Source organism: Coffea arabica, chromosome 5c (genome assembly GCF_036785885.1).
Source record: "Coffea arabica cultivar ET-39 chromosome 5c, Coffea Arabica ET-39 HiFi, whole genome shotgun sequence".
Lineage (NCBI taxonomy): Eukaryota > Viridiplantae > Streptophyta > Magnoliopsida > Gentianales > Rubiaceae > Coffea > Coffea arabica.
Genome location: NC_092319.1, coordinates 31,354,625 through 31,365,326, shown reverse-complemented (window position 1 = coordinate 31,365,326; position 10,702 = coordinate 31,354,625). Strand labels below are relative to the sequence as shown.

At 34.8% G+C, this 10,702-nt stretch overlaps 1 non-coding gene across 1 annotated transcript; it reads left to right on the top strand.

Moving 5' to 3' along the window:
• The first annotated feature begins 1,081 nt into the window (after positions 1–1,081).
• Positions 1,082–1,188, top strand: LOC113691212 (small nucleolar RNA R71). Its single transcript, XR_003448623.1, has one exon. It is a non-coding gene; the product is annotated as a small nucleolar RNA R71 (small nucleolar RNA).
• Positions 1,189–10,702: the final 9,514 nt, after the last annotated feature.

The window sequence follows — 10,702 nt, the reverse complement described above, 5'->3', positions numbered from 1 at the left end:
TTAATGCTATCATCTCATTAGCTACAATTTTCGTCTTTCTTGACATGATATCTTTCAAGAAACGCGCATAAGAGGGAATCTGTGTTATAGCATCAATGAAAGGAATGTTAATGTTTGTTTAAACATTTTGAAGAACTTTTCAAACTCCCGATCCTGTCCATCTTTCTTCAACCTGTGAGGAAAAGAAATCATATTAAAATTTAATCGAGGAGGAGGTTCATCAATATTAATGGCTACATTATCATTTTGGCTTGGTTTTACTCCTCCATATGCTTGCTCCTTATCTTTTTCACCACTTGAATTACTAGAGTTAAGTCCCTCAACCATTTTATCACTTCTAAGAGTGATAGCATTGACTTGCTCTCTCGGATTCACTTCGGTTTTACTTGGTAATTCACCAGGGTTTCTGTTGTTGATCGCATTGGCAATTTGACCAATTTGAACCTCCAAATTTCTATACATCCCAGCCAATTGGTCCAGCCGCCCCTCAACTCGCTCGAATCTATCTGAAGTAACCTTAGCAAGCTTTTCCACAGCGATCTCCCAACCAGGTTTGGTTTCAGTTTGTTGTTGTCTTGATTGAAATCCCGGTGGATTGGCTGACCTTGGTTGATTTCCTTGGTCCTTCCATCTAAAGTTTGGATGATTTCTCCACCCCAAATTGTAAGTATTCGAGTAGGGGCTATTTTGAGCATTACGATTGTAATTATTGATGAATTGTACCTGCTCAGAATCAACACACTCATTAGTATCATGTTCACTTACACATATGGAACAACACGTTACATGTGCATTAGATGAACTTGGACCAACTCTACCTTGTCTACTTAGCAACTTCATCACATTATTCATTTGAGCACTTAGCATATTGAGAGTGTCCATTTCTATCATACCTGCGTGATGTCTTGTATTACCTCTCTCATTGGCCCATTGGTAGTTATTTGCGGCCATTTCTTCTATCAAATTCTGAGTTTCTTGGGGTGATTTACCCATTAAAGCTCCACCTGCAGCTGCATCGATCATAGTTTTAGTAGAAAAAGCTAAACTATTATAGAAGGTTTGTATGATTAACCACTTCGACAGTCCATGATGTGGACATTTTCGAAGCAAATTTCTAAACCTTTCCCATGCTTCATATAATGATTCACCTTCCAATTGGCTAAAACTCGTGATATCCATTCTTAGCTTAGCAGTCTTACCTGGTGGAAAATACTTATTCAAGAATGCTCTTGATAAATCATCCCATCTGGTGAAAGTATTAGGAGCATGAGAGTGTAGCCAAAGTTTGGCCTTATCTCTCAATGAAAATGGAAACAATCTTAGCCTTATAGCATCATCACTAACTCCATTCATTTTAATTGTATCACAAATTTTCAAAAATGTAACTAAGTGTGAATTAGGATCTTCTACTGCATTACCTCCAAATTGAGATTGTTGAACCATTTGGATAAGTGATGGTTTAATTTCAAAATTGTTAGCATTTACTGAGGGCCTTGCTATGCTCGTTTGAGATCCTTGTGTTCCAGGTAGAGTAAAATCTCGTAGAACTCGCCTTTTTTCTTCGTTTTCTGCCATTTCTTCTTCAAATGGAATCTCTATTAAGATTTCCTCTATTGGTTGCCAAATCTCTTGTTCCTCTTGCTGTGGTATGTTCCTCCTTTGTCTATGTAGTATCCTCTCAATATCTGGATCGAAAAGTGCAACTTCTCGAAATGCCCGGTGCATACACTACAAATAGAAATAATAGATATTATGCAATTTCAATTGTCAAAATTTGATTACAATGTAGAATCAAATATAATAAGCTCAACTAATAAAAATAAATCTGTCTAAATTAATAAAGATGATTAGGTTCTAATATTGCCGCTTCCCGACAACGACGCCAAAAACTTGACGGGATTTTTATATCAATGCAAGTTTAAATCCGATTTTTATACCCGTTAGCGGCATGTATACAGATTGAAACTGTAATGTAGGGTATGTATCGGGTCGATCCCACGAGGAGCAAATTAAACAAGTACTAGACCCTTATTTTTCTCTATTATTTAGACTTACAATAAATTGAGCAGATGAAGTATATTGCTATAGTCTACAAATCTGATACACAAATCTAGTTTAACAAATGCTAAATTTAAATGGAGAAATTTCACTCAAGAAACACTCTAGGGATGTAGATTCCACTTATGGCATAATCAACACAAATGAATGGATTTACCTCTTTTTATTATTCTTGTTTAACCAGAGATTCATTTCCAAAATTACCAAGTCTCATTTTCATGATGAAATGGCCTAGAGTAGTTTAGTTTTCCCTATTTTCATGGTGAAATACTACTACTACTCTGTTTTCTTTCATGAAATGTTAAGTAATCTACTTAAGTGTATCTCTATTTTCATGAACATACAACTTAAGCTCTACTCATGTGTTTCCATTGTTACTACCAATTCTCATTAAATAATAACAATTATAAACATGCTATTGCTGATCAATCAATAACAAGTAATCATAGCTATACAAGTAGACAAGTTAATACAAGATATAACAAGTGTAAATCACATTCAATTAGTATTATTTAGCCATAAGTTTCATCTACTCCTTAGATTAAGGAGTTTAGCTACTCATGAATGATTTAACAATTAAACTCACAAGTTTATTAATGTCAAACATCATAAAGTACAAGTACAAGAAAGATAAAAGAAAGCTTAGCCAATTGAAGGTGAAGCTCTCCAATTCCTGCTATGCTCTTGCACAATACGATTGCAAGTGAAAACTCCAAATGCTTCTCCAAGAACCCTTAACTAGAGAGAAACTAGTTACAAAAGGGAAAACTAGCTACGTAGATGCCCCTGCTTCTTTCTTGTGTTTCTGCATAAAAAGTGGTAGGAAGTCTACTCCTCTCACTTCATAATTTCCTCCACTCAAATTTTGTAAAAAGAAGTCAAAGATATGATGTTTCCTTTTGTCTACAACTCATTTGGTCTTCTCTTTTGTTACAAAAGCATGTGCCACCGATTTCTGTCCCTCAAAATAGCTGGAAAAGTTGTGAGAAAGGTAAAGGAAAACGGCTGTGTCACTTGTTGAAAAGAGAGACAGATCCGAGCTTCGGATCCGAGGGTTGAATATGGATCCGAGCTCGGATCTTTATGATCCGAGGCCTTTCTCTGATGGATCCGAGTTTGGATCGTTTGTACTGGATACACTGCTCCAGAAGTACAGACGAGGGCTCGGATCGCCCCTTATTCTCATGGATCCGAGTTCGGATCCTTGCTGGTATTTTCCAGTTTTTCACTTCTTTTCCTTTTTCTTCATTTTTGCTCATAATTTCTTGTGTACTTTATCATCTGGACAATCCTTATACTTCTTTCAGCTCGTGCATGAATTTCATACATCGATATCCTTCATAATTTCACAAAATTAACGCATTAATCCACTCATTTAGCAAGTTTTGAACACTTAAACAATATTTAATCAATTATCACCAAAAGAGTTCAAATATAGATTTAATCTTCTCAAAATATATCAAAAGTTCATGCCAAACTTGTACAAAATAGACGTTAAATATTCACTTATCACCATACAACATATATACATTATAAATAAGCCATTAGAACCACGAAAAATCACCCTAAGGGTCACGGACAACATAGGGGCAGAATTGAAAAATTTTCACCTTCACTCCCCTTTGAGTTTCTACAAACAATACAACATTATTTCACTAATTTAAGCACTAAACCATCATTCATCAAATCAGTCCATCCAACCAAAGTGGGAGTTCATAGAACCCACATAACAATTTTTCCAACATAAACAAGCTACCCACATGCATGCATGAGATTATATGTGCACTACTGCTTCCATAAAGCAAGATTTGAAGGGTTGATCGTGGTTTACCTTCTTAGATGAATTAAGACAAAATTTTTGGTCCAATGAAGCCCAAGAAAACCGTGGAAAGCAGCCCTCTTTCTTAGCTTAATGTAATCTCCAAGTGATTAGCTAAGTGTGGATGAAATTTGAGGTGATGATTTTGTGAAATGGAGAAGGAAAATTGAAGAAATCCTTGGTGTTTTTCCTCCTTGGTTGGCCGGCTGAATGAGAGGGAAGAGAGAGTGTGTGTTTGATCAAATGAAGCTTCCAAGAGAAGCTTTAATGTGTGGTCCAAAATTGTCCAAAAGTCAACTCTCTCCCCGCGCGCATACGGGCGCGTTTTATGATCGATTCCTCTCGAGTTTATTTCACTAGTGCACTAAACCTCTAATACACTTGTATTCATATTAATATTATTCACTCTTAATAGCTCCAAAATAAGGGTCTAAAGTTCCTCAATTAATCGCGCGCGTAAAAACGCGTACTTCCGATTTAAGCGCAATAGAGTGAAATCTCCAAGAAATTCTTATAACGATAGTATCACTAACTAATACTTGAGTGCTTAAACATAAAAATACCTATTTTTAAGACTAATGTATAAGTCTCCAATTTTCCGAGTTTATTGTATTCTCAAATCGATCACTGTCTCGAAAACGCGTATTCACTATTCTCACTAAACGAACTTCCAAAAATTAATTTCCATAACAAGTCATTTTAAAAATACATGTAAGTCATAGTTCCATGTAATTGGGTCTAAAAAAGTTAGAAAATAATATTCGGGGCAAACAGGCAATTAAATATTTAAAAAAAATTCGTAACAGGAGTTTAAAATAAATAAATTTTGCGAGTCCTCACGAATTTTTTTAATTTACTATTGATCATTATTACTTTTCCAAAATTATACACCCTTAATTCAAATATAGTCTCGAAAAAATGTGTACTTGTTATTCCGAACTAAACGAGTTTTTGAAAAGTAACTTTTCTAACAAAACAATTTAAAAACATAAGAGAGGCATTTTTCCATATAAATGAATTTTAAATAGACAAATCAAATAATTAATTAAGTCAGTAAAATAAAATAAAACAAGAAAATTTCGGGTCCTCACAATCTACTTGTACCATTTGAATTTCTTCAAGACCTATCTTACTTCTACTACCTCATTTTAGGATAAATTCTTTTTTCTAGAAAGACAGTAATCCGAGCAATGAACACCTTATGTTCAATAGGGTATGAAAATAGTATGCTCTAGTTCTCTTAGCATACCCCACAAATAGACATTTGTTAGATTTGGATTCTAGGTTATCTGACATGTCCCGCTTTACATAAATTGGACAACCCCAAATCTTCATATATAAAAGATTTGATTGTCTACCTTTCCACATTTCATATGGCGTAGAAGGAACAGTTTTTGTTGGAACTTGATTTAAAGTGTAGGAGGTAGTTTATAGGACGTGTCCCCCAAAATAGTTCTAGTAGACTTGCACGACTCATCATGGATCATATCATACCTAATAAGGTGTGATTTCTCCTATCAGACACTCCATTCATTTGTGACATTCTTGGAGATGTTCTTTGAATGAGAATCCCATGTTCTTTTAGATAATGTTTAAAACTTTGGTCTGAGTATTCTTCACCTCAATCGAATCTAAAGGTTTTAATACTTTTACCAAATTGTTTTTCTACTTCATTTTTAAACTCCTTAAACTTCTCAAATGATTTGGATTTGTATTTCATTAGGTATACAAATCCAAACCTTGAGTAGTCATCAGTAAAAGTAATAAAGTACAAAAAACCTCCCCTGGCTTGAACCATCATAGGACCATATATATCACTATGTATTAGTCCTAACAATTCACTTGCCATTTCACTCTTACCCATGAAGGGAGATTTGGTTATTTTTTTTGTAATCAAGATTCACAAATTTCAAATGATTCATAATCAAATAAGTCAAAATAACCACCTTTTGGATATGCATTTCTTACTTACATAACTTAATTTACAATGCCAAAGGAATGATTGTTTGACATCATCTAATTTTTGCCTTTTAGTATTAGTATTGAGGATTGGACTTGTCATGTTTAGAATATATAAATCATTTTCTATAAGAGCACTCCCATAGAAAATTCCATTACATGAAAGAAAACAACATTTATTTTTAATACTAATGGAAAAGCTTTTCTTGCCCAAACATGAAATTGAAATAATGTTTGCAATCAAAACTGGAACATAATAACAATTATTTAATTGTATAACAAGTCCATTAGATAGAGATAAATGATATGTTCCTACAATTAAGGCCATAACAGTTGCTCCATTGCCAACGTGTAGGATTACTTAATTCTTTTTTAGCATCTTGCTTTACTTTAGTTCGTACATATTTAAATATATATGATAACCACTTCTATTATCTAATACCAAGAAAATAATAGAAGTAGATAAATTAATCTCAATCATATACACACCTTGAGTAGAAGTTCCACCAAACTTCTTCTTCTTAAGACTGACGAGATAGTCCTTGTAGTTAAACTTTCAATGTCCCTCTTTGTCACAACGGAAGCATTTACCCTTTGCCTTGTCCTTCTTCTTACCTATTTTCCTAGAAGACTTGGTTACTTGCTTGTTTTTCTTGGACTTAGACCTTCTAGTGTTAGCCCTAGAGGAACTCGAAGAAACTATTAATACTTGGCCCTTGTCCTTTTTAAGGTTGGCCTTAGTATCCTTGAACATATTCAATAGCTTGGGTAACGTGATATTTAGTTTGTTCATGTGATATGTTAACATGACATATAAATATGCATCAGGTAATGACTGAAAGATCAAGTTAACATTTAACCCATGATTCATAACAAAGTCTGATTGGTTTAATTTTTCAATATAGCCAATCATCTTTAACACATGTGCAGTCATTGATGTGCCTTCAACCATCCTATACCTTAACAGTTCTTTAGAAATTTCATATCTCTTGGTCCTGACCGTGCATCAAACAACTCTTGTAGGTACACTGATAAGTGACTAATTTACGTAATAATTGTATGATATTTTATATTATTTTTAGTCACTTTAGTTATATTATTGGAAGAATATGAATCATTTTGGCTATAATTGGTGAAAAATGCTTTTAAGTGATTAAATGAGGTTTTTATCACTTTTTAGTGGATTTTGTGTATTTTGACAGTTTTGACACATTTTCGTATTTCGGCTATAACTTGAGCTACAATGATCGGATTGGGATGATTCTTGAACCCATTTGAAGATAAGAGATAGATCTACAACTTTGGTGAAGACATCTGAATCCAGTTTGAAGGTTTTCCAGGTCAAAAAGCCGAAGTACAGAGTCAATTGCTATTGGTCGAAACTAGAACAAGGCATGGAGCAGGCAAGGGTATTTCGGTCATATCTCAGCCTACACAGATCCAAATGAGGTGATTCTTGATGCATTGGAAAGATAACTCAAAAGGCTACAACTTTCATGTTTTAGACATGAGCTGGTTCAGCCTCTAACATCAAGAAAGGATCGGTTGAAATTGAGCCAAAAACAGAGCAAGTGATCCACACTCGGATCCACTATTCATCCGAACCTTCGGCTGTTTCTGGGTTAGTGGATCCGAGGTACTGTAGCAGCTCGGATCACTGTAGCAGCCCAGATTTACTGTAGCAATCCGGCCGGAACTTGGCCGGATTTGTGGCCGGATTCCTGGCCGGATTGTGGTCAGAGAAGGCTGCTTTTTACGCGGAAAACTCAATTTCACCTCCACCAACTCACATGTGATGCTATACATGTGAGAAACATTCCCGGCTGTAAAAGGGAGATGTAATCCTCATTTCTTGACCACCTTTCATCATAAAAGAGCAAAATTCATTGCAAAAAAGGGAGATGGGAGAGGAGAAAAGGAGGAGATTGGAGTTCATTGTGAGAGAGCAAGAGATAGGAGAGACATACGAGAGAAGCTTGAAGTCTGCAGAAATGTAGCTCTTTCATCTTCCTAGTGTTAGTTAGCTTAGTATAGAGTAGTGTAACTTTTCCATTCTTGTTTATTATCTAGATTAGGATGAAGATGGAGGATGAAGAAGGCAAGGAAGAAAACTCATGTGACAAGGGTTGTATTCCTTCCAAACTCTTTATCTTTTGTACTTGATTCTAAGTTTGGTTAATATACAAGTTCTGGATTTTGTGTTCAATATGTACGTGTTTCTAAAGTTTCTGCCTTGGGTTTGGTTGAACTTTCTATAATTGTTAGTGTTTATTATTTGGTTATTTGACTGCTATGATTTGAGCAAGTTATTTAGCACTTTGGCTTCTTAAATCATGATTAATCTGGTACCATTAATTGTGATTATCTAAGGTGTTGTTTCTGCAATGAAAATTGAGATTTAACACTAGTTCAAGAAGTGCTAAACATATGGAGTACACTCACGAAAGTAGAGGTGCACTTATGTGGTTTTTAGTGATTCATTTCATGTAATTTCATTGAAGAAATGAACTTGTAGCTAATTTCATAACCATGAAAATAGGTATGGATTAGTTATAAGTATAGTTGATTCACTACGAAAGTAGGTTTCACATGTTTAAGGAAATTACACCATAACTAGCCTAAATGTAGTAATTAATGATCCAAATATAGCAATTGCATGAGTAGTTAGGGATACCACAACCTAAGGAGCTTTCATTTGCTATTTTCTTGAATAATTTTAGTAGGTTTTAATTTGTTATAATTCACTGATAGTCTAAATAATAGAGAAGCTTTAGTAATACCGGTAATTGTTCACTCTTCCCTGTGGGATCGACCCGATATATACCCTAAACTACTAGTTGATCTGTATACTTGCAGTGAACGGGTGTAATTCGGTTTTTTTTAACTTGCATGTATGTAAAATACCCGTCAAGTTTTTGGCGCCGTTGCCGGGGAATGATTTGGCAATATCGGTGTGAAGAGCAACTTTATTAGTTTAGACATTTCATTAGTTATAGTGTGAATGCTATTTTCTGTTATTTTTGTGTTTTATGTGTGTATGTGTTTCATTACCTATTTTTCTTACTAATTTTGCTTTTGAGGTTGTTTAAAAGCAATTTTAGGTGATGAGAAGGGTAGGTCAATTTGGAGGACAATGCTTGAGAAGTGGAAGATTGGCAATGGATGGTTACCAAGTGCAAAGCTCCTTCAACAGAGGTAACCAAGAATTTACTGAATGTATGTCTTTTGAAGATGGTTTGAAGTGCTTAAAGGCAAAATTTGATGTTATGATGCTACAAGTTCAAATGGACACAATTATGCATAAAATTGAGCAAGGGAGGAATGTTAATGCTTTTAATTCTTATCATGTGATTTGTGACTTGTGTGGAGGTTATCATGCTACTAATACATGTATGCAAGCACAAAATGTGGATTATTATGATGAATTAGAACATTACAATCCTTGTTTTGATCAATATAGTGCTAATTGGAGCAATTCTCCTGCTTATGGTTGGGATAATCAATTTACTTATAGTAATTCTTCATATTTTTATGATTACCAATCTGAATGTGTCCAATATGAATCAAAACCATCTTGGGAGTTGGCAATAGAAAAAGTAGCTAATGATTCTAAGCCATCTTGGGAGTTAGCTATAGAAAAATTAGCTAATATGACTTTCGACCGTTTTGATAGGATTGAGAAAAGAATAGATGAATTAACTTCTCACTTTGGCAGAATAAATGAGCAATTGAATGCATTGTGTGAAGTTATTTCTTCTAATAAATTGCAAAATGATCCTAGCATGAATGGTAGGAATGTTGTATGTGAAAATGGATTGCATTTTGATGAAAATGATGAATCTCAATTGTGTTTCAATGAGCAAATGTCCATTTCACATGATAATATCTTTGGAACTAACTTTGAACCTCAAGAGGTGAGTTTTAATGACTCATTTTTCACCCCTCTTGAGGAGTGCATTGAAAGTATAGGTTCTAAAGGTATTCCTGCTCAAGATACTCTCATGGCATTCCCTTTGGTAAGTTCTCAAGTGGTGCATATTCAAGGTAATATCTATGAGCCACTTGGGATAGGTAAGTCACTTCCATTTCTCACATCATTAGATCATGTGGCTTTTGCTATAAAGTCACCATTTAATGATCCACCACGACCAAAAATGGTGGATTATTCGCTAACAAAGCCTCCTTGAAAAAATGAGGAGAAATAGTCAAGCTATTGACTTTAAAGAAGCGCTTATTGGGAGGCAACCCAATGTTTGTTTAAGTTCATGTTATTTTGGAGTGATTTTATGTTTAAAGTATGAGTTTGAGTTATTTTGTTATTTTTCATTTGTAGGTTTTGAAAAAGTGACCAAATGAGGTGAAAAGGGCGAAGTTTGATCAAAGATCTCAATACCTCAAATTCAGTAATTATGGTTTTTGATGCATTAAAGAGGTTTAGAATGCATGTTTAGATCATTTTACATGTGCGTGAACGATTTATTTTGACATAGAAATGATCTAGGATGTATTTTGAAGAATTGAGGTCAAACTGAAAATTGCAAAAATTCTGCAATAAGTGCAGATTCAATGGATCCGAGCTCGGATCCATATGGATCCAAGGCCTCGGATCCACTTCTGCAATCAGAGAAAAGTTCGAGCTTCTTGATCCGAGCTCGGATCCATATGGATCCGAGGCCTCGGATCTACTTCTGCAATCAGAAAAAAAAAAATTCGAACTTCTTGATCCGAGCTCACTCACAATGATCCGACCTCGGATCCTTTCAAAAACGACCTCGGATCCTGTTAAAAACGAAGGCTTGGATCACTTTTCAACTCCACTTTTCTTCATGTTGGCTTGTTTTTAGTAAGTTTTAGTTCTTCGATTAA